The following is a 25,292-nucleotide window of genomic DNA, read 5'->3' on the forward strand; positions in this document are numbered from 1 at the left end:
TATATGAAGTGTAGTTTTTGAGGTGCAAATATTAGTAGTAAAGTACGTCACGTTGGTTTATTACTATTTGTCTGCCTTAATGGGCATACATATAAAGGGCTAAATTTCAAAGCTATACTTTTATATCTTCCGACGGCAATAAGACCCTGCGAATACACATAAGCGCCACTGACTGCAGCGGCAACGCTTGTCCAGGTGTGCAAATATATACCCACCAAGCGTCTTAACACGCAAGCTTGCTTTCCCGTGAGAAGTGGTTTTCTATGGCGCTTGTAGACGCATGCGCCCGTGGCCTAATGGTTTCAATATCAGATTTGTGTGCTAGACGTCCTGTGCTCAAATATTGCCATCGGACCATTTCATTAATGTTTATTTATTTATTGATAACATTGTACTGATGAGTTAGCAAAGTCACAATGCTGTTTCAAGGCAAAAAGATAAGGTTTACGCAAGTGGATATACTAACCATCATTCCGATGTTAGCTGAATTGCCCTCCTAGCAGCTGCGGTAGGCACTAGTGCCACAGTTATCTGTAGTAATTATTGTATCAAGCGCCCGTGCTTGAAACGGTAAACCGCTTTTTCGCCGCACGCTTCCTATATGGAACCACCTGCCCTTCAAGCGCGTTCCGAATTAGAGGCCAGATAGGTAAGAAAAAGTGCCTCCAACTTCGAAAGAAATATTCGCTTTAAAAGAAAGAAGCGGAAGACTAAGATTTGCCGCATCGATTAACACACGTATGCCAGAGCAGATACGGGTGTCAGTTTCCTTTACGCGCAAGGCGCAAGAATTAAATTTATAGCATTTGATTAACCGTTTCACGAAACCTTCGCTTCACTTAAATTCCCCCATGTGAGTTGGATTTGCATAGAAGTAAGCTGGCAGAGTGTTCCAAAGCGGCACTGTTGCGGTGCATAGGCAAAAAAAAGGGCTGAATCAACATAGCGCATGCAAAGAACTTAAATTGATGCTTTAGAATGCATTCTAAAACGTAATATTTTATTACCTGCCACAACCACAACATTTTGAAAGTTCCGATTTTTTTTTCATGCTATTCAAAACCAATAATTTTAGCTGTAAAGTTCTTATGAGAGTCATGCCGATCATAGTGATGTTATCTCTGTCCTTAACTTGGCGTGATTTGCAGTTTATACTATTGGAGTAATTAGACCAGTTATGTCCTTAGGTGACAAAGATGTTATCTCTGCCCTTAACTTGGCGTGATTTGCAGTTTATACTATTGGAGTAATTGGAGCAGTTATGTCTTTAGGTGACAAAGTTGGAGGATTATTGGCACAATAATTATACCTATTGACAAGTGCATTTGAGCACTGCGGGGCTCGTTAGCATAGTACTAAGGTGAAGAATATTTTCCTAGAAGGCAGTCCTTGTGAGAGCCACGCGAACAATGATTTGAAATTCGCAGGCTTGCTGAAAGTAGAAATTTATCGTAAATAGAAGGCCAATGACGTCTATTTCATGGAAGTCTTCACGTATATAACCATCTGTGACCTTCCCACCGTCACCAATGGCACAGCGCCGCGTTGGAGCCCTGAAGCCAGTCAGCATTTCTTTCTTTATTCGGTTATTTTGTACGTCTATGACAAGCTCTTTAGGTTAGGTTAGGTTAGGTTACATGTGCGTTGTGTCGAATGGTGACTGTGGAAAGCTTGCCGCGGTGCAAAAGGTATGCGGCATGGAATAAAAGAACAAAATTAGTGAGTCACTATTAGATGACTAATCTCAGTACGCTGCTTCTCGAACCAACGAACGTAAACACGGCAATCCACTAAGCACATTCTTCATGGGGCCGAATAAATGATGGCGGGTACGGAGGGGGGATGTTCGTGGGTGGCCCGATCAACGTGATAGTCCCCGTTTTTCCGAGTCGGTTTCAGTTTGACCAAGCTCACAAATATAAAGAAATTGTTAGTTGGGTTCTCATACATTTTTTATTGAAAACGCCTACAGTCGGCTAGAAAATATCGGCGACGTGCCATTGCCAACCTTAATGTATTAGAAACCGATTCTTCTTAATTAGGAAGGTAAATAAATTGTGGTAATTATTCATGCAAGCTTGCTCCTTGCCTAGAGACAACAAGCTAGGAGCTAGATTAGAGAACGTAACGTATATTTATATTAGTTGGTTTTTTCAGCTTGGCACTGCTAGAAAATGCATCCTAGGGAGCTATAATGCAATACTACCCCACTCTGTTGTAATTTCAATAGCCTCACATCAAGTATACGTAATAAAGCCATTGAGCGTAACCCGCAGCTTTCTGTTGCTCAATACCTGCTTTGTAAAAGTGTTTTTCCGAGTGTGAAACAAGCCTGATAATATACGCGAAGTGCCTCGAGCGGCCAGTCGCGTGGCAGTTTGCGTGTGTTTGGGGGCTTCTTTCACACTCAGAAAAACACTTTTATCTAGCACGTATTGAGCAACATAAAGCTGTGTCAGGAGTTATTCATGTCGCCCTATGATTTTTCTCATGTAGACTTTTCATTTGGTTACGATATCTGAGAAATTGACTAATTAATTACAAAGTGTAATCTAATTAGGCGGAATGAAAAAAAAATAGTTGCAGTATTTCCTAGCGACGGCACGGAACATTGCATTTTTACTGTCCAGCTATGTGTCATTTGCGCACTTTTATACGCTGGTTTACGTTATGCGTTCTCTCTTCTTGCGCGTGCAAGAAGAGAGAAGACGAACGAAGAGAACCAGGAGTTGGAGAGGCCGGGCTGGGCTACGATTTATATTGCGCAGTCCTAAGGTAATATTCGTACAAGCACAGCTGCAAAAATTGGATGTGTCCCTACGCCATGTTTACCATTAATTGATGCCTTAATAGACCTCAAAATTGAGTTCGATGGCATATTTGCAAATCATTCTAAACTATTACGAAGGCATGATTTAATTAATATCTTACACGGCCACCTACACCAGCTAACCACTGACAATGTAATAGCTACGGACGCTTCTGCGTGCAATGAGGAGGCAGGAGTGGGGATCTTCTCCGAATCTCTTCATTGGTATTACGGCCGTCACCTTCCCGACTTCACACCTATATTTCAGGCAGAATATTAGCGATTATATTAGCATTACGAAAACTGACCCAAAATGACCCATTTGCTGTTATTATGACCTACTCGCTATCTGTGTGCACAGAACTAACTGCATCTTTAAATTGAGCAATTTAAAGAACATTTCGTTCAGCGGTACCTCCTTACTAACGAAAAGTATGTTTGCGTTGGGTACAGGGACATCATGGGTCGCACTTGAATCAAATGGCTCATTCACTGGCACGAGCATCTCTGAACGGCCCTATCATGCCTGTTTTGCCGACATCACCTTATGTCACTGCGGCTAGGTACAGAAATGTCTCTATATCTCGAAACTCTGCGATATCCATGCTAACACCATCTTCTCATTTCCGCCATGTTGGCTTCCCATGAAATAATAATTGGTGTCCTTCAAAGTAATTGGAAGTTTTCTTTAAAAGATTGAGATGTCGTATACCTCCTCTAAATTTGTACTTACACAGGTCTTGTCTCGCAATGTCCCCTCAATGTTCTTTTTGCAGTGCACCTGAAACAATCGAACATTACTTTCTCTCGTGCCACCGCTTTCTAAGACAAAGAAAACTATTAGAATACTCATTTACCAGACTTGGCCTCTCGCTAACCTCGCCAACCATTCTTTATTCCGGAACGACTTCACTGGGATCCAGCCACAGGGATGCTTTTCTAGCAGTTTACAATTTTATTAGAGAGACAAAAAGCGTACCTTGCTGAACTTCCAAAATTATCCATAATTTATAATATTTCATTTCTGTACGTTTACTTATTTTATAGAAAATCTGAACAATATTTCATTACGGTTCTAAATTACAGTACTATCGTCCCACGCCCCATTATACAAATCTAGTTTCTCTCTACTTCTAACCATACGGAAAACCGCCTGCTTCTTGGCCAATCTCCCATAGTGGGTATGCGCCACTGTTGATGACACAAGACAAGACAAGACGATCGAGCTTGGATCATCGTCCACCTCCTGTAAATGAAACAATTTCTTCGCGACTCTTGGTAACAGGTGTGGGGGAAGGTGCGGGGTATTCAACACCCGAAGATGGAGGCTGAATCACAAGTTCTTCAACGGAGCGTTCACCTTGATGGAGTCCCACCGAATACTCCGGAGTTGAATATGTCCCACGTCCCAGACGAACAATGGCCCATTCCAACTGCTGCGCCTTCAAGTTCTGTTCTGCAACTGAGAGATGCGCGTCCCTTCGCCGGAAGATCGGACGAAGACGTCGGGGAATGGCTCATCCATTATCACCGGGTGAGTGTCGCCAACAAGTGGCACAGCGCTTCTCAGCTTGAGAACGTTGTGTTCTTTCTAACGGATACTGCGTTGTTGTGGGTCGACAATCAGCAGGAAACGTTCACAACAAGGGTAAGATTTTTTTCGGAAATCAAAGAGCGATTCGGCGATACCGCGACGAAAAAGAAAAGGGCAGAACAGATGCTACTGCAACGTGCCCAAGTGCCAGGCGAAATTTGCACCACCTTCATTGAAGCAATAATAAAACTGTGTAGGATTGTGGACTCTGGAATGTCCGAGAAAGACAAAGTCGGGCACATCCTTAAAGGAATTGCCGAGGAAGTTTACAATTTCCTCATCGCAGAGGCAACCTGGCTTCCGTCGCTGACATCATTTGGCACTGTCGCACGTTCGAGTAAATAAAGTCGAGACGCATCACGCCGAAGTTTGGCAGGCCAGCCAATGTGACGACAGTTGCAAGCATAGACGGCAACCAGCCCCTTGATCTTGTATCAACGATCCGACAAACAGTTCGGGAAGAGCTCAGTTTGCACGCGCAAGTGACAGTTCCAGACACTCATAGCTTCCGCCTACCACCAGATTTCGAGCCAAACGTGGCATCCTTCTACCCGTATCCTGCGCCAAGGGGCACCGAGGATTATGAACTCGCGCCCCGACAGCAGCCACGTCTCTACGGCAGGGGCCCTACTACGCTCGGCCACAACGAGAGCAGCCGCGTTTTTGCCTCCGAGGCCCAGCGACTCCTATCAGGCCGCTACAAGAACAGCACTGACCCTACTACCACGACGTGACTTATAAACGATATAGCGGATTTCAGCAAGCAGCAGAGACACGTTATACACATGAAAACCAACTTTCTCGCCACCCCCCGCCGCCTACCATTCAATTCGTGGAAGACGCTGTGAACCGCGACCCTCCCGTGTGCTACAACTGCGGTTCCACAGGCCATACAGATCGGTATTGTTGCCAAGGCCGTCAATTGCGTAGTACACCACCGATGTTCTCGCCAGCCAGAACCCATACTTCATATGACTTGCGGACGACCGATTTGCTTCCAATGGCCTACTTCTCACACGAGACCAGACGCAGCGATTCGCCAGCATCTGAGTGGAGTTTGACGCCACCATATAACCGTCCCCGTCGCTCTCCGTCCCCTCGGCGCCGTTCTTCCTCACCGCCACCGGGAAACCAGCATCCGCGGCCAATGGAGGTGGGGTCGTCGGACGGTCTTTGCAAGAAATACCTCTGCCTGTTGACATGTTCAAAAACAAAGTGAATGTCTTGATTGACGGAATACCGACCATGCCGTTAGTCGATACTGGGGCGACTGTGTCTGTGATGAGCCTCACTTTCGAAAACCGTCTAGGTCACAAAATTATGTTTTCTTGGAACGATGGTATTACCGTTCGTGGAGTAGGCGGCGAGTGGCTTCATCCCCTTGGTGTTCGTGCTGTGAGCATTTTGTTGGCTGGGAAAGTGTTTGTATCGGAATTCCTTGTTCTTTCTCGTTGTTCGCACGATGTTATTCTTGGTATCGATTTTCTTGAGCAGTGCGGCTCTTCCATGGACTGTGGTTGTGGTGAAATATCATCGAACAAGTTATTTACATCAGCACATTTCGAACAAAGCTCGGGTGGTGAATACAGGGACACAGACACACTCAGTGTTCTTGATGAAGTGATTGCACCATCGTGGTGCGTGACGCCCGTTCGTGTTTCTGCAACTACTGTTGATGCTGATTGTGTTAACCTTGTAGTTAGGTCCCTTTGCATAAACTGTGCTAAAGAAGATATACTTGTGCCCTGCACTGTCGTGTGCATGACGAATGGAGTCGCCACATTGTGGGCGCTGAACTGTCTGCCACGCCGGTTGTCCTTCCTCGTGGTATGAAAATCGCTCTCTTCGATAAAGCCGCATGTAGCTCAATAGCGGCACTAACTACGGACGTCTCTACAGCTTGCTCTCCTTGCGATAATCGCTATTCTGAAGAACTAATGCTTGGCATGATCAGCAAGGCTCTCGGCACATTGAAACGGCAAGCACTGGTACAGGTTCTTACCAAGCATGAGGCTGCATTCGACTTCACGCATGGACATGCACCCCATCATTTACCGTCGTCCCGAGCTCTTCACAGAATAGATAGAGGCTCAGCAGACCCCGCCCGCCAGAAGCCCTACCGAGTGTCATCGTCCGAGCGCAAAGTTACTGCAGAGCAAGTCAAGGCTATGATGAACAAAAGTGTCGTTCAAGAGTCGTCTACTCCATGGGCAGCCCCCGTAATCCTGGTCCGAAAAAAAGATGGCTCCTGGAGATTCTGCGAGGATTAGAGACATCTAAACGCAGTGACGAAGAAGGATGTCTATCCACTACCGCGAATCGATGACGTCATTGATTGCTTATGCGCTGCTTCTTACTTCTCAACACTTGATTTGCGATCGGGGTATTGGCAAATATCTATGGACCCTGCCGACAAGAAAAAGACCGCTTTCGTGACTCCAGATGACCTATTCGAATTTTATGTTATGCCTTATGGCCTTTGCAATGATCCTGCCACATTTGAAAGATTCATGGACACAGTACTACGTGGTCTAAAGTGGGAGATATGCATGTGTTACCTCGATGATGTTGTAATCTTTAGCCGCACGTTTGGAGAACATAACGAACCCCTCAGCCATTTTCTCGACTTCTTGGAGAAATCTGGACTGGTTCTCAACAAAAAAGAAGTGCCGGTTGGGCGAACGTCCAACACTGGTATGGGGACACTTAGTCGACAAGGATGGCGTCAGACCCGATTCTCGTAAGATTGAAGCGGTGAGCTCCTTCAAGCCACCGCAGTCAGCACGAAAGCTCCGCTCATTCATTGGCCTATGTTCATATTTTTGTGGTTTTGTTCCCCGGTTTGCCGACATCCTTTACCCGTTGACAAGTATTTTGCGACAAAATACATCCTTTAATTGGACACCAGAGTGTGACGCATCATTCTCTCAACTGAAGATTATACTAACGTCAGAAACCCTCTTGCGCCACTTCGATCCATCTTGCCCGACTGAAGTTCACACCGATGCTAGTAGAATCTGGATAAGAGCAGTGCTTGTACAACGTCACACTGGCGCAGAACATGTTGTCGCATTTGCCAACCGTTGCCTGAGCAAATCTGAACGCAATTATACGGTTACGGAACAGGAATGCCTGGCCGCCGTTGGCGCCATACAAAAGCTTCAGTGTTATCTTTAGGGTAGAACTTTCAAGATTGTCCCCGACCATCATTATTTATGCTGGCTGGTCGGTTTGCGTGATCCCTCTGGTCGCCTCGCACATTGGGCGCTACGCCTCCAGGAATACGATTTTGTGGCATAGTACAAGAGTGGCCGTCGTCACGCTGACGCAGACTGCCTCTCTCGGATTCCTCTTGCGACTACCGACTGCGCCATGCTGATAATTTCGACGACTCTCTCGCTGCTGTTACTTCTACGTTCCCTGACGCGGCTGACCTTCAGCGAGAAGAAGGGAATGATGTTACCCTCGATCCGGTTTTTGTCGCCGCCAGTACTTCTAAAGGCAGCGGTTGCTTTAATGTCCGTGATAAATTGCTCTACAAAATTAATTACTTTGGGCATGGATCGCGTTTTCTGCTTGTTGTCTCCGAGAGTCTCCGCTCCCCCGTTCTACGCGCCATGCATGACGATGTCACATCCGGCCATTTCGGCTTCGTACGAACGCTGCACCGCATGCAGAAGCGCTTTTACTGGCCCAAGATGTCCGAAGCAACCAAGCGCTATGTCGCTAATTGTAGAACGTGGTAACGTCACAAGCGACCGACCATCGCAGCCCCGGGGACCCTTCGGTCATTCACACAGCCCAGTACGCCGTTCGAGCAAATAGGCATTGACCTTTTTGGTCCATTCCCGTTATCTAACAACAAGAACCATTGGATATTTATCTGCGTAGACCACCTTACACGGTATGCAGAAAATGTAGCCATATCGTCTTCCACCGCTGCTTGCGTGGTGGTCTTCCTGCTGCGTTCCGTGGTCCTTCGTCATGGCCCACCACGTGGCATCATCAGCGAGCGTGGTCGCCAGTTTACTGCTGATGCCATTGTAGAGTTACTTCGTTTCTGCACTTCACAGTTCCGTCATTGCACGCCGTTTCATCCACGGACCAATGGCCTCGTTGAAAGCACGAACAGAACACTGACCAGCATGCTTGCCATGTACTTCTCCTCCAAACATGAGAACCGGGACGACGTGCTTCCATTCATCACTTACGCATACAACACGGCCAAACGCGAAAACACGAACTATAGCCTATTTCATCTCCTGTATGCAAGGTTACCGCGAAGCCCTCTGGACACTTTCTTACCCTTCGTACTGCGCAGTGACGATTCTGTATCGAAGGCTTTGTGTCTAGCCGAAGAAGCCCGTCGAATTGCTCGTCTTCGTACCGTGGCCTCGCAAAGTCGTTCGAAAGAGTGATACGGTGACAGTCACCTACAAGTATAGTTGCAAAACGGTGACTTGGTCCTGCTTTGGACACCGCTACGCAAGCGAGGATTGTGCCAAAAGTTCTTGTCAGAATATTCAGGTCCTTTTGTAGTTGTGGACTGGCTGAGCGAGCTCACGTCATAGCTCGCCTCCTGTACAATGGTCGGCGATCAAGCACAACTCAGCTTACTCATACTGCTCGCCTGAAGCCTTTCTACCCTGCTTTTCCATCCTGACTCGCCCACGGGGTTCGCCTGCTTGCGAGTAATTGTAACGGATACGAAAGGCGCGGACAAGAAGAGAGAAGAGAAGACGAAGAGAACGAGGAGCTTGAGAGGCCGGGCTGCGCTACGATCGCGCTACGATCTATATATATATATATATATATATATATATATATATATATATATATATATATATATATATATTGCGTTTTATGACTTATTAGCAGTGAAATAGGCTTCGTTGCTTGTAACGCAAAACCATCATCTAGAGAAAGGAAATAATAGAAACCCATGGCATCACGACTTTACATCAACAAAATTGTTGTGCACGTGCCGTTCGAACTGTAATACTTGTAATTCGCCAACATACAATAAACCGAAGGACAGAGAGCTCGCACCAGATTCGCATAAATTAACCTTCGAACAATCAAAGTGGGCACGCCTGGTGTACTCAACAATATACTTTGGACTCGAAGGGAACAAGTCATGAAGTTTTCTATGCCTAATGAGACTACGACGCAAATGCGACAGTGCTCTTTTCGGAAATCACAGCAGAACAACTTGTAAACTTGAATGGAACGAAACAAAGTGGAGGAAGTGTCAACATTGAAATCAGTGGCGTTCTTTCTGGGAAAGCAAAATCAGGGCCCATTGCTATATGTATAAGTCGACAGCGTCCTATACGATTGAATAATTTCCAGTCATGGTGTGTTCTCCTCGCAGCCTGAGACCTGACGTTGGAATCATAAAAAAATAAATAAATTCCACAAGAGGGGACACTCGACGAAAGCTGGCAACAGCAAATAACTTACACCGGTATTAATACCATCCGTTTACTACCGAGACCATCGGAAAATAAGAACGTGAAATCAAATCAACGGATATTGCTTTATTTTTTTACTGTTTCCTACTGAACGTAAGAAAGTGTCGCATATAAATGAAGTCATACTTTGCGACAGTATGGGAGTGGGGGGGGGGGGGTCGTTCGCCTAGTAACAAGCTAACGGCACGCCGGACGGGCCACATGCATGCGTCATGCGCCAGGTACGGCTGCGCTTGTGAAGTGCACCGGTTCGTCAACCCGTCTCTCTCTTTTCTTTATCTGTTTTTTATCTGGCCTGGTTTGTGTTATTCCCAGCGTATTCATGCGTTCCTTCTGAACTTCGACACGACATCACTGCACTATTGGACTACGGCACAGCGAGCCATTTTGTTTGACAGTCTGCGACGCATTTCAAGCAATTTAGGCTTACGGCATGGAACCTATACTAGAGACGCAGTTAGCGAAAAGCAGCTCAGCCGTCCCGGCGCAGTTATATGAATTGCTCGTGCTGGTAGATGTTTCCAAAGCCTTTTATGGATCCCGCATCATTGTAACTAATTTCGTTAGTTTCTGGGCATGCTTGCCGCGCATGGCGTTGTGATGAAGTTAGCGAAATGCGGCTCGGCCGTGTGACGCAGTTAGTTTCACGTGTACTGAATATTACTGGGACAAGTTCGTGACGCCTTTTATGGACTCGCAACAACATACACCTTTTTTCGGTAGTCACGCTTGTCGAAAACGCGAGGTTCGATTGCCAGGAGTGATAACATGGGAGTTTGTTGCCTGCGCCGGCAGAACGAGCAAAAGACAAGGCCGAGGAGCTCAAAAACCACAAGATCGTTACTCAAAACTGATCTCTTCTGAACGACTTAAAACAGGCTTTGCACCCAAGTATTTGTCTTGAGTGCGAGTAGAAGTAATTTCCGAGCGTCTATACATAGTATGCACGTACGTCATTAAACGCGACTCTGCGACTTCCGGTTTACGGCAGCGCCATCTTGCGGAACCTATAGGCCTATGAGTGCGCCTGTTAATAAGGTACCCCAAGATGTCGGAAGTTAGCGGAAGCAGCAGCAGCGGATGTGACGACACGTGCATACTATGTATACTCGCGGGCGACTCTCTGTAGCAATAAAGGGAAACCTACGGGCGCGTGGCTTCTGCACATGTGCTACTGCGCCAAGTACTCTGGCAGCGTTTGACAGCGCTTTCGGTTGTGGGAACAGAGGCTGAATCGAAGCATCTTCCACTTGCGACGGTTTCGCGTTTCCTTTAACTTGGAAGGGAAAAGCGCAAAAATAAGTAAACTTGTACACTCTGTGCTGTCTTATTTACCTCTTGCTGATAAGGTGTTTATGATTTGTCTTTTTCAGTCTAAACTAACGTGGATTAATTAAAGCGCGGGACTCTTTTCAGACGCGCTCTCACTTGTGCGCTCTTTGCCTTCGTAGCTTTTCCTTCATAGCCACAGAAAGCTGTCCACGAGTATAGCATGGTGCGGTTGAAGTCCTGTGTTGGGGCAACCTATGTGTGCGTAGCGTACCATTGTATCGGCGTAAGGCAAGTTTTTTGAGAACACGCAGTCACCGCTATATTTGTGCTCTTAAATTGCAGAAAATAATGTCCAGCAGTTTGAGAATGCTTGCGAATGAAATGTTTTCTTCATATTTGATACTATTGTTGGGCATGAGTAGAGTATTTTCTACTCCATTTATTTAAAAGCGAATTGCTTTTGCATGTAATGCCACGCAGTCACCACTTTCGCACGTTCCTCCTTTATACTCAGTATTCCTATACATAGCAAAATGACACCATGCCCGTAATTTACATTTTTTTTTCGCGTGATCCTGTGTGGTGCCGCTTTGTACGGGAACTACTGCTGCTTACCTGGTGCCACAACGTTGGATGCATGCACAAACATCACGGAACGAGCATTTATATAGCGCAAAACAAACATTTCCTTATTTTGCCCTACGTCTTGCGTCTGCTTTATGTAATTCCACTTGGCATAGATTCAATGGAGGTTCGTAAAGATCGCTCGCAATCACCTTTACTAAATAATAAAACGATTCTGCATCAACAACGTGCACGGTTAACGAGTAGAAGCAAAAAATCAAATGCAGCGCCGATATAACTGAGACACTTGGAGACCAGCTTGTCTTCGGTGTGCGTGGCGAGGCTGTTGAGTTCAAACTTTCGGCCACTTAAGGCAAGAGCCTGACTAAGGGTAAAGCGCGTGTTATTGCCACGTCCATGGAAGCTGTGGAAAACAACGCACGGGAGGTGCTACGGGGACCAAGCGTGACACTATATTTAGAGGAGAGTGTGTCAACGCGGTTTACGAGTGACAGTAGCCGTTGTCGGGCAGCGGGCACAAGACAAATGTCACCTAACAAGGACCGGGTACCATCCTGGTTTCGCTGTGGGTGTCGCCACCACTAGCAAGACTGTCGACACATCCCAGAAAGCTCCTATAGTCGCTCTCGGAAGGCACATTTAGGTAGCATGTGCAATGCAAGCAGAGTAATTTCACCGTTGAAAAGGATGTATCTAGTTTAGAATTGTACGCCCTAGGAGAAATAATTCAGCAGAACAATGTGGATATCAATGTCAACTAGCGAAATATTTCCATAGAAATAGACATATCCTCTGTGGTGTCCTTTATCCATGAAGACAAATTTGTGAAATATTTGAGACATCAACCATATCAGCCTTTGCAGTTTAGGTTACGCGCATACAATTGCTCAAGTGTTCCATTGAAAGGCAGGGTCACAATAACTGTAACTAATGAGGGCGCATCTTTGACACTGCGCTAGACGTAGCTGCGGATGAACAAGGGCGCACGGTACCATCATTGCTTGCCCGAGTCTGGTTGAAGCACATTGAACTGAACTGGTCCAATGTCTTCCGAGTGAGCAGAACCACTAAACTGGATGGGCTGCTACACAAACACAAGGACGTCTTCGCGGGCCCTATTGCCACTATTAAGGGGTTTGCGGACTCCATTGTTTTGAAGCATGGAGCACAACAGGTATTCTGTAAAGCCGCACCAGTGCCGTATGCCCTGTAAGGCAAAGTCGGGAAAGAGTTAAAGAAGTTGGAAGCGTCAGGTGACTTGCATCCGGTACGCGAAAGCCAATAGGCAACCATTGTCGTAGCTGTTCTGAAGAGTGATAGAGAAGCTACGATGCTGGTAACAGCCACGTGTCCTTAAGTCCCTTTATTACAGTAGCCCACTACCCGTTGTCATTGCCAGAATATGTGTTCGCATCATTGGCAAATGGTAGCTGTTTCAGTCTGCTAATCTATCGAAATCGTATTTGCAGCTTCAAATGAACAGCCCTTCGCAAGAGTGGCCAAGGGTAAATACGCACCACGGATATTTTTTTTTGTTTCACGCGTTTGCTTTTTGTGTCGCGCGCGCCAACTAGCCATTTTCCAGTAGAAATAGATTGGTTATAGGCTGGCATGGAGAGCGCTGTGTACTACGTCGATGATTTTCTCACACCACGGCATAGGTGCCAACGAGGCATGGCATACGTGCCAACATAAAACTTATTATACCAACAGACTGGCGCATCGCTCGATTAATCCCTGTATTTAAAAAAGGAAATGCAACTCTCATAACCAGTTACAAAACGGTATCGCTTACAAGCATGTGTTGTAAACTGGGGAACACATCATTTCAAATTACGCGATCAATTTTTAGACGCACATGACATTCTATCGCCATTACAGCAGGGTTTCGTTTAAGGACTTTCTGCAACTACCCAACTAATTTCTTGTATCCGTTCCTTCTCTTCTGTTCTAAATAAATCAGGCCAAACTGATGTTATCTTCTTTGATTTCAGCAAGGCTTGTGATACAATACCCAACACCAAACTAATTTATAAACTTAATCTGATTAGTTTCCTCTCTACCGCTGTTAACTGGGTTTCATCGTACCTAACATCTCGCACGGAGTTTGTAGAGGTAAACGGCGTTTACTCGAGCCCTCTCCTAGTGATTTTTCACTGTGTTATGCCATGTGAGCACTTTATTGAGTTCTTTTTATAACCCCCTATGTAATGCCCGTAAAGGGCCCTTAGGGTATGTGAATAAAAAAAAAACGTTTACTCCGGAATCTACCAGAGACGCGTTCTAGGACCGCTATCGACCGGTAAATTTATATTAATGTCATCACAACATTTGATAAATAAGGAGTCGAAATGCGTTTGTTTGCCAATGATTGTCTTTTATTCCGTTCTACTAACTCTGTAAATGACCAAATAATACTGGACGAATCTGCTGATGCAGTCACTACCTGGTGTGACTGCTGGGCCATGAATTTAAACCCTGACAAAACCGTATTTCTGCGCAGCACTAACTGACTACACTAACTAATAGTACTAACTTCTACTATCTTTAGATTGTAGAAGAAAAATCGCAAGGCTAAAATTTTTGTTCACCTTTCTAGCAAAAAAATGTATTCTACACCTAACAGAGATACTTGCTCCGTTATCTTCCCGTCCCACAAGACGATACCATTCCCACAACTTCCCCCTGTCTTTTTCCGTACTAACAATTTGAAATACTCGTTTTTTCTTCGCATGATAACAGATTGGAACAACCTGCGGCACCATATTTTTGATTCCGGAAGCGCTCTAAAATCCATTGGAAATTATTGGGAACTGTGATTCTGATCTTTACTCTGCTATGTTACATACCTGTCTGTTATTTGGCCACTCCTGTATTATGTTGTATTTGGTCATGCCAATATACTCTTTAACTACCCTACTCCTGCTTGAGCCATTCCTTGGCCTGCAGTATTTTCTAAATAAATAAATAAACTCCTGTAAATTAAATTTTTGAAACACCGCATCCATTAGCTAGGTAACGAAAATGACGCCGTCGGCATTTATCCCGCTAAATATAAAACTGAAGCCACATTGAGGGCTGCAATTTCGACTGGCGTCTCCAAACTAAGCGCTTTCCTAGGACTGATGAATTTCCACTTTAGGTTCGATACGGAAAGAGCAACGAATTTAGTACTGCTCTACGAGCTGCTCAGAAACGATTGTTCATGGGAGTGGGCAAGAGAGTGTGAAAACTTTAAAAGTGCAAACTGCGTCTCAGCGAGGAGTCAGCGCTAGCAATGTAAGACGGAAACGAACTGCTGCACCTGACGTCTGACGCATCGGCACGTGGCCTCGAAGTGACGTCCGCCCATACCGAAGGTCATGACGAAGTACCTACCGCTTTCGCGTCCCGCACGCTTGCAGCTGTCGTAAGAAACTATGCACAGATTGAGCGCGAAGCTTTAGGCAATGTATCTTGGCATTAAAAAGTGTCAAAAGTGGCTGCTTGGTCGGCAGTTCGAAAGAGCAATTGATCATCAACCGGTGACGCAGTTCTTCGATCCGAAGAGACACGGAAGCGAAGTAGCGATAGCAAGGGTGCAGCGACAGAAATTTCTTGGCCCGTTATCAGTATGTCATAAAGTACAAGAAGGGCCAACAAATGGGCAATGGCGATGGTTTATCAAGGCTGCCGTTGAAAACGACGGCGGGGGACAAACAAGACAAATTTTTCACCACTGTCACAGGCTCTCTTCAAAGCCCAGGAAGTTGCTGAAGAAGCAGGCAAGAAAGAGGTTTTGAGAGCCGTAATCGACATGACGTGGCGCGGTAGACCACAAAACTAAAGAAGAGGAATACCGCGCCTATTTAAATTGTCAACACGAACTGTCGATGGAGCAGGGTTGTTTCTTGTGGAAAAATTGGATTACCCCGAAAGCGCTCAGCCGAATTGTTCAGTCTTTTATGCGCGAGGGCCAGCCTGGAATGGCTAAAATAAAAATGCTGAGCCGAAGTAGAGTTGCGTGGCCAAATCTGAATACAGATATAGAAAACATGGTACAAGCATGTGAGATACGTCAGTGGGCGTTATTCTGCGCTCTCAGTACCGGTTAAACTGCGGCCAATAGCTCGAAATCAATGGGAAAGGGTTCCCTGCGATTTTGCGAAAGTTGAAGGCAAATCATTGCTGCGAACCGCAGAGGCGTACTCAAAGTGGCTCGAGATAAGTGTAATGCACGGGCACCGGCATTGGCCATGCTGGAAATGTCAAGGAGCAGTTTTGCGGTGCATGGCCTACTCAGTGTTGGGGTGAAAGACAACGATTCACAATTTAATGGGAATCGCTCTGGAGTGTCCATATAGTTGCTATCGCCATATAACCAAATGTTGACCATATTTTCAGATGTTACACGAGGGCCCTGCTTAAGTTATTCCATTTCCACGTGAACGACAAAAAAAAAAGGAAACATACTGTTCATGTTTGACACGAGCACAACTGCGATGTAAACTGTGTAGCTTGCAGCCTTTCGTGGAAAATACACGAGTGTTTCAAGAAGCGTATTTTTCGAATCACGTACAAAGTTTTCCTAACGTTCTGTTTACGATCTACATGCAACAAAGCAGATATTTCCAAGCAATCAGGGGAATGTTGTGAGTGATGTCCAGCACCATTTTCAAAAGAAGTCGTGCAATTAATAGCTTTGCAAACTCTTTATTTAGAGAGTCCGTTAAAGCGATATATGGCAGTTATTCACAATCTTTCATGGTGTCCTACAAGAACTGTCTACCATATCGAAACCACGTTCCCACAGAAAGTGAGAAGTATTTGATGTGATATCTTTAAGGGAACAGGGTAGGCAAATTTTCCAAAAAAAATCGATTTTTGTTTTTGTGTAATTTAAAATCTCTATTCTTTCCTTAACATGGCCCAGGGTTTCATTTGCGCGTACGCGAAATATTTACCTCAACATCAACATTTTTCGGAAATTCTGCGCAATAAAATTGAAATAAGATGCTTCATTGCTGTCTCTTCAAAGTTACTTTTTTTGAACCAGTGCTGATATCGGTTATTGTTGTTTCTCTGCGCTGGAATTCTAAAAACGCTTCTGAGTCAAAAGTAGCACGCGGACAGAAGCGGCACAAATATAGCCTTACATGCTTACGTCGAGCTGTTGTCAAAGGAGGTGTCATTGATAAATGTCAACCGCATTGCCTCGACGAGGCAGCTGTCGTCTTCAACATGGGAGTCTCACTTCTTTGCACCTGCATTTTGTGCGCTAAGAAATTTAAGCTGCTAGAATGATCACGCCAGGACTTGATTGGATGGCAGCGTCTGTAAGATAATATTGCGCCAAATACTCAGGCTCATGGGCATGTTTGAAATTTTTAAATAAGAATTCATCAGTTCCTCTTTTTCAAGTAATATTCGGTTCGAGATTTCACTGTTCGTATTTGTCAAATATTAGTTCGTTTCGACATTGCATATTATGAAAAAAAAATAATTATATCAGCTTCGAGGGAGACAGAACAATGGATAGCAAAACTTCTCGGAATGATTCTGCTGCAGGATTGCTCCAGTTGGTTCCGAAAGTGCACAAGTTCCTGAGTGAGAACATAAAGCAGATTACTTCAGCTCAATAATTTCCAGTCATTCAATAACAATGGCTTTATGATACAAAGCCCCATATACCAATTGCTCTCACATAGAATATTTGTGCAGTCTCACAATGTTCGAATTCGGTTCAAGTATGCGTTGGCGAATATCAGAAGTTTCCAGTAAACAAAATATTGGAAATCATCAAAAGGGGGGAGACGACGACAGAAGTTTTGGAAGCACTGCAGAAAAAAAATGTGTAGAATACAAACACTGTTAGTCATTTCATGGCTGAAGCTTACACTTTATTTAGCAAAAGAACAATTCCAATATTTTATTGCTGTAGTAGCTACCCTGCGACAAGATGAAAAGTAATTGATCTGAGAAACCACAATTATTGATTCTTACCTTGTTTTCGCATCGAGTACAAATTACAATTCATAAAAACTATTTGCCGAAAATCTATTTTAGTATCTTCATAGTACTAATTTGCCTCACGAACATGTACCGTGTTTGCTAAGAAACATATATATTTGTGCATGTCTATGCTCACTGTATCTGTATCGGATATGATTGAACGTTAATGGTTTCTCTATTGCATGTCACATATCCTACAAGAGGTTTGTGCATGAAAAATGATTTATTTATTTATTTATTTATTTATTTATTTATTTATTTATTTATTTATTTATTTATTTATTTATTTCAAATTCTCTTAGGGCCACATGGCCTTGCAGAGAGGGGAGGGGCAATATAGGTATGCGATTGATTCAAGTAAAACATGAAGAACGCCAGATTTGAATTTGTCAGAGTCTGGGATAAGAACAGTGGTGGCAGGAACATGGTTCCAATTGAAGCTTGTCCTAGGGATGAAAGAAGGGCTAAGCATATTTGTACGGGAGGCAGGAACTTCTACTTTATACTTGTGATCCAACCTGGATGAAGTGTAGGTGGGTGAAGAATGATAGCTTCTTTCAAAGCAGCGTTTAATGGTAAACTTTATGGAAGAGGCGAAAATGGGAACACTTGCGACACAGTGCAACATATGGAAGATTTCAAGTGATCTTCATTGACATCACACTGAAATAATCTGAATAATTAGGAATAATTAAACGACTGGCTCAGTTCTGAATACTTTCAAGCGTGTTGATAAGGGTGAGCTTACAGGGGTCCCAAATAGCAGAGGCGTATTCTAGTTTCGTCTAATAAGTGTTCTATAAAGAGAGAGTTTGAGAAAAGATGGTGCAGAGCAAAAATGCAGACGTAGGTAATTAGGCGTGCGGTTAGCCTTGTTAGAAATGCAGTCTATGTGAACGCGCTATGATAGATTGATAGCGATTTGAACCCCAAGGTACTTGCAGCATATGACGAGTGACAAGGGATAACCGTTAAAAATATGTAGTTGCTCGCAGGCATGGTGTGAGAATGACGAGTCACCTGCATCACTTTGCATTTTTCGGTATTTTGTCATGCACCATCCACAACGCCACTCTGACACATTATCAAGATCGTATTGAAGTTCGCTTATGTCAGCTGAGTCAGTAACTTCACGACAGAAAACACAATAATCAGCAAACATTTGAGTAAATGAAAAACAAAACACTGCCCAAGCAGTCCCTACATATGGTTAACAAGCAAAGCTGAAACGTGCGGCCCCGTTGTTTATCGCTAGGTCAACCCTGAGGGTTCATTAAACGACGGCTTGGTATGCTGGTGGATTCTCGGTACGCAGCTGCTGCTTGGGCTCGGCTGCACGATACTGTTCTTGTGCCCGGGCTAAAGCATCGGCACGGCGTAGACGGCCTCGTTCTCGCTTCTGCTCGGGGCGCTGCTGATGGAAAGCTGTGCTCCTCAGGAGTACGTATGACGCGTGGCCCATCCATTTCGGAACCGGAGAGAAACTCTTGGGCACGCGCTTGGCTGTGACGGAGAGCCACGACGCCGCTAGTGACGCAGCCAATCGCGCACCTCTGTATTTTTTTGCGTTTTCGGCGTACAGGCGACGAACGCACGTTTCGGCTAGCCATATACAGCTTCGCGGTAAAACTGACGCAGTTTGGAAAGTTGTTAATTATAATCGAAACAGGAGTGCTCCAACAAGTGGACCTTTGCAAACGGCGGACGTTACAGAGTTAGGAATTGAAGAAAAGATATTTGAAGTACATAATAGCTCACATTAGAAACTCTTAATTCATTAGAATACTTCATCCTAATTCAGCATTCATCATAATACAGCATTCTTTAGGAGGCGTAAGACGTGCGAGACAGTAGTAAAGGCTTTAACAAAGTCTTGAAATAGACAATTACGATCAGTTCCAAGATCAACATTTGCATAGAGTTCATTAGTGATAGTGCAAAGTTCGCAAAATGTTTGCGAAAGCTATGCTTAACAGTGTTCCAGAATAAATAAAATTTTCGAAATTCTGCTAAGTTAGAATACATGATGTGTTCCAATAAGTTTCATGGTATGCTTGCTAATGAGATGGAACAGTAATTATTTGGAGATAGCGCGTTACCTGATTCCTGTACTGGAGCCACCTTGACTATGTTCCAGTCGTCGGGAAAAACGGAGCACTGTAATGACAATGTGAAAAATTCAAACAAAAAACCCTAAGAGAACACTTTAGCACACTTGAATATTTTAGAATTTAAAGCATCAGGCCCAAACAGCGACGAAACGTTTAATTTCTTCATTAGACCACTAACACTGACAGAATTTACAGGAACTAGATTCATTGGTGAAAACCTGAGGCTAGGCGTGACTGAACAGTGATTGGAGCAGCGCTGTGAAAAAGGGAAGCAAACACTTCATTTAGAATGTCGCAGCGTTTGCCAGGACAAACAGGTACATCGTCACTTAGGGTGAAGTGTAAAAATTTTGTTTTGCTCTCTTTTATTAGGCTCCAGAGCTTCCGTTGGTCTGTGCAAAGGATAGAAGGCAATGTAACATACAAGCAATATTGTTTGGCACTAATGCACTGGCGTTGTAATCGGCATCAGCTGCATGATAGCGCAACCAAGCAGTAGCCACATTCTTTTCTTCTGTCCGCGATGGAAAGTTCGCTTATTTTTGCGTTGCCGCTTTGATGAGGGTGCAAACGAAGGCGAGCACTGCTTAGACATAATTGTCCTTTAAGGCAAAAAGCGCTTAATCAAAGGCAGTAATTCATTTTCACACAAAAGTCAACAGACGATTTGCCAAATGGTGCGCGTCATCTGCCATGGAGCAGCAGTACCACAAAATTTGGCTGGAAAAGAAAACATACTTTGACTGCTTATCGGTGAATTGAATTCGAGTGCTTGCAGAGATCAAGTGTTTTGTTTACTTTATGTAGATGCTAGGCTTCTTAAAAAATAAAAGCATCGTGTTACCAACGAAAGTATTACCTTGGGGTGGGTATTTATGACGTGATCTACAATAAAATTTGCTAAGACGTTGAGACATCACCCTAAAACCAGCAACAAAAAGACACGCGTCGACTTTGTATCTCTGAGGCAAAAGTTATTTATCTTGAGCGACTTTTGTTGGAAAATACCCTTTTTGCTCAAGCGCAATATATTTCAGCAAATCACTCATTAGCTTCAACAGAACGCTGCTCCAAAGCCTTGCAGGTGTTCTACAATTCCTTTTTTTTTTCATTTCGGTAGCCATAGACGTCATGTTCACTTTATTTTAATCGCGAATACTTTCTGTATATTTTACTGACTGAGCTCGCGCCCGCAAAGCAAAGTTCAGCGTGACATAGTGACTGAGTACTTCAAGATAAGTTAGGCAGGAAACTACGTCGCGGTGTGTAGTGAAGATTAAATCCAGGATGGTAGTTAATGAGGCAGAGAGACGAAGCACAAGTTTCTTAAGGTTAACGCCCGTGTACACGTTCACAAATTATGAAGTCTGTAGAAAAACGCCTATGGGGAACAGAAGCATTCTTCCATACAATATCTGGAAAGCTGAAGACGCCCAAAATAAAGAACGGTGACTTGGGGTACCAAACAACTATTCTATTGAAGACATCGTGTAATTCATTACAGAATAAAGCAGGTTCTCTGTAGCAGGGGCAAACAAAATGAAACCCTGGTTCTCAAGCACAACTCATACACGAACAAGTTCTAAAGATTATAGAACGGTTACTGCACTAGACACCAGTCCTTCACTAATGCCAATTAAAACACCGCCACCTGAGCGTACGTCACTGCCATATATTTAATAGAAATAAGGCTTTCCGCAGTCAAAAAATCTTGTTGCTGGTTACCTTAGGTGAGAGCCAACGCTAAGTTAAAACAATTAAATCAGCGTAACACGAACAGATCATTTCGTACTAGTAGGGGAAAAGAAACTGGTGGTCATACCATAGCGTGGTTCCCGGCCCAGACGAGATCCTACCTCACCCCCAGAGCGCTTAGTTGGATAGGCCCCAAGTTCCTGCAGTCGTGCTCCAAATGCGGTAAAGCATGCTGCTCCTTCGAACCCATGCTCTGGCTGTGCCCGCACAACGCGGGCACCGACCTTCAATACTAGTACAAGTGGGAAGCCTTACTGAAGAGCTCGGATTCCACGAACCAACTACAGGCCGTCCAGAGGGCCCGCGACGACGCCGAGAGTCACCACCTTGCTGTCCCGTCGTGGGCGGAGCCACCAACTTGATTGGGGAGCCTTCGGTTCCCCCCAATCAAGTTCCTCAGAACATTCCAATAAAGTTCTTGTCAATGTCAATGCGGAACACGAGTCAGCAAGTGAACAGACTGTCGGGTGCTTATTTACCACGCTTCGTATGTTAGTGAAAAATACAGAAATGTTCCAGCCATTGGGCTGCATGCTCTACGAGGGACTTTCCTAAAGTAAGTTTCGTCATTTATTTTCAAACAGAAACCTCATGGCTAAAAAGAAATAAAACATAGCACGATGAAATATCCACGTTGCACTATTTCACACATTGTCGCCACTCACAATGAGACAGTTGTCTTTGCGTGCAACCAGTTTGAAGAGACCACTCCGGTAAAACTCGGTGCCTTGGGATGCAATATATTGTCGCACAGCCTGCTCCATCTCAGCATTGTTTGGGAAGGGACGCCCCGGGAGTGCGGCTTTCAATGCGGGTAACAGTTTGGTGCTCCGATTGCTGACAGCCTCGTTGACTGCCCTAGATATGACAGTAGCCGTAGCCACGCCGTGAAAATTTTCTCACTCTAGGGTCACTCTAGGGTTCAAATCGGCTGTTGTCTGTGTAAGCATTTCTTGCGTTTGGTTAAGGTCAGCAAATTATGACATTAGTTCGGCCGGCCACGTGTCGATTTTCCAGGAAAGACTAGCAATGGCGGGAAGTAATTCAACATGAGCCCTAAATCGGGTATTTGAGGTACGAATAAATGAAATAAATGTATAGTTCAAATATGTAATTCAGCACGCTTGTCAGGGCCAGGGTTTTGTATCAGAATCTTCCCGACAAGAATACACACAAAAGCAGGCACGCAATGCAATTCGGCATGGGTAGAGCTGCAAACAAATATTGCCAGCAGGTTTCGAGTAAAGTGACGGTAAATCACTTTACTCGGGGTTCTTTAATGTGGTCAGGGCAATGTGCTTTAATCACTCGGGGTTTTTAATGTGCGCCCAATGCACCTTATGTTTTTTGCACTGCGCACTATCGAAATGCGAGCATTGTGGGCGGGATTTTATCCAGCACCATTTCGCTTAGCGACTGCGGCGACTGCGTCACAACGGTTTTTACGTTGCTGGCAGAGCGGTAGTTTGAAAGTAATTTAGTTTGCTCGACCTGTTTGTGCTGCTTTTTAAAATTACATTTCAGGCTTGTTACTTCTGTTGCTTCAATACCAGTAATTATTGTTGATCAAACAGTGTTTTTTTCTTTTTTTACGGTGATAACTTGTACCAGTGGCCTGCTAATGTGACAGGTTATTCTATCACACTAATGCATGTTCCTTTAGAAGTCGTAAGCGTTGAGGAAAACCACTTATCTTTACTAAAATTTGTTCAGGATACTACATGTCCTGAACGCTGGAGTACTTTTGCCTGTGTGAATGTAGGCAAAACTGCTGTTGCCAATACGTTTGCTTATTGCATACGTCAAAATAAATTTTTGTCGTTTGTTTACTTTTTCAGGTGTCCTGCAAGCTCTCACTCATGGAACATATTCCAATGGTCATCTGTCAGCAGACTGGATGTATCAATGTACCATTAGAACGTCTAATAAACAACACTTGTGAGATGTATGACATGATGTTGCTTAATTTCAGAGGAGATCCCTATTAATGAAAACTTGGATGGCTGTGAAACAGAACGTGTCTGTATACTCTGTTATTTACAGATACAAGCCATCACTTCATCTGCCATTTTCGCCTCAAAGTTAATCTTTACCGCAGAATTGCAAACAAGCCATTACAGCAAGACAACACTGCAGTAAGGTCAGCACAAGTGACCATGCATGTAGTACAAGTTGCAAGAATTGTGTTTGCATTATTATAGTGAATAACTAGCCTTCACATCCCAGGAGATTCCGATAGCTACCGCCGTCCAAAACGAGTGAAAAAGGCAGCAAAATGTTGGCCGCCGAATGGCTGTCAAGTCTAAAGATCGATTTGGCGGCGCTTTAGTAATATGGGTGAGGAGAGGAGGCATGAGCGGGGGGGGGGCTATGCCACTTAATTTTGCCCCCCCCCCTAGCTACGTGCCTGATTGAAAGCATGTCTTGGAGCGTTTTGTTCAGGCGCTGCATTAGTTCCTTTGTTTGTGGATTGCAGGCTGTTGTCTTTTGATGAGTCGTGCCAGTGAGCGTCAGTACGTGATGTAAAAGTGCGGCTGTGAATGCGGTCCTCGAGCTTTGATGTCGGTGATGTGACGTGCTGCATGTCTCAGACCAACCTTCTCAGTGAAAAATTGTGCTACCTCTGCTGCTGTGCCTCTCTGGATAGCTTTTGTTTAGGCGTAGCGAGTAAGATAGTCAGTTGCTACAATAACCCAGTGGTTACCCGTAGTGGAGGTAGGAAGTGGGCACAAGATGCCCATTTGGATCTGGTTAAATAGCGTTTGCGGTATTTGAAAGAGTTGTAGGAAACTGGCTGGTGTTGTTGGAGGTTACTAGCGCCGCTGACAATCTAGGCAGATCTGAACGTGGTGTTTCACGGCAACGAGCACTCCTGGTCAATAGTACATTCGTCGCATTCTCTTTAGCGTACGCGTGTATCCTAGATGCCCAGAAGTAATCTCGTTATGACATGCTTCCGGTACTTCACAACGAAAAGCAGTAAGAACCATGAGAAATTATAAGAGAAGTCCATTTTGTATAGAACTTTTTTCTTCAAGAAAAACGATGAAAATCCTCTTGCGAAAGCCTTAGGCGCAGTCTGAGTTTGTGCGTCCAAGAAGTTAATCAGGCCAAGTAGCCCAGGGACATCACGGTGTTGTTCTGCAATTCCAGACGTGTCGAGAAGACCGAGGAAGGCTGTGTCATCTTCATCGGAAAAAGGAGCCGACTCCACGGGCCACCGAGACAGACAATGGGCGTCGGTATGCCGTTTCCCCAACTTGTACATGACGGCCATATCAAACACTTTCTCTCTAATGCTCCAACGTGCTAATCGCGCGGAAGGATCTTTCATATATGTGAGCCTGCAGAGCGAATTATGGTCGGTGATAACTTTCAAGGGGAAAGCACACAAATATGGGCGAAATTTTGTAACCACCCATGTGATGGCGGGGCACTCCTTTTCAGTTATTGAGTAGTTTGCTTCTGTGCGTGAGAGCGTTCTGCTTACACAAGCGATCACTCTTTCTGTGTCTTCCTGGCACTGCACACCCACGCCTCCGAGACCAACATTGCTGTCATCAGTGTGAAGCATTCTAGGAGCTGCCTCGTGAAAATGGGCAAACACAAGGGGCGTTTTTAAATGTATCAGCAAATTGGTAAATACAGCTTACTGTTCGTCGCCCTATACAAGATAAACGTCATCCCTCGTGAGGCGAATT

Source organism: Dermacentor variabilis, chromosome 6 (assembly GCF_050947875.1).
Source record: "Dermacentor variabilis isolate Ectoservices chromosome 6, ASM5094787v1, whole genome shotgun sequence".
NCBI classification, from domain to species: domain Eukaryota; kingdom Metazoa; phylum Arthropoda; class Arachnida; order Ixodida; family Ixodidae; genus Dermacentor; species Dermacentor variabilis.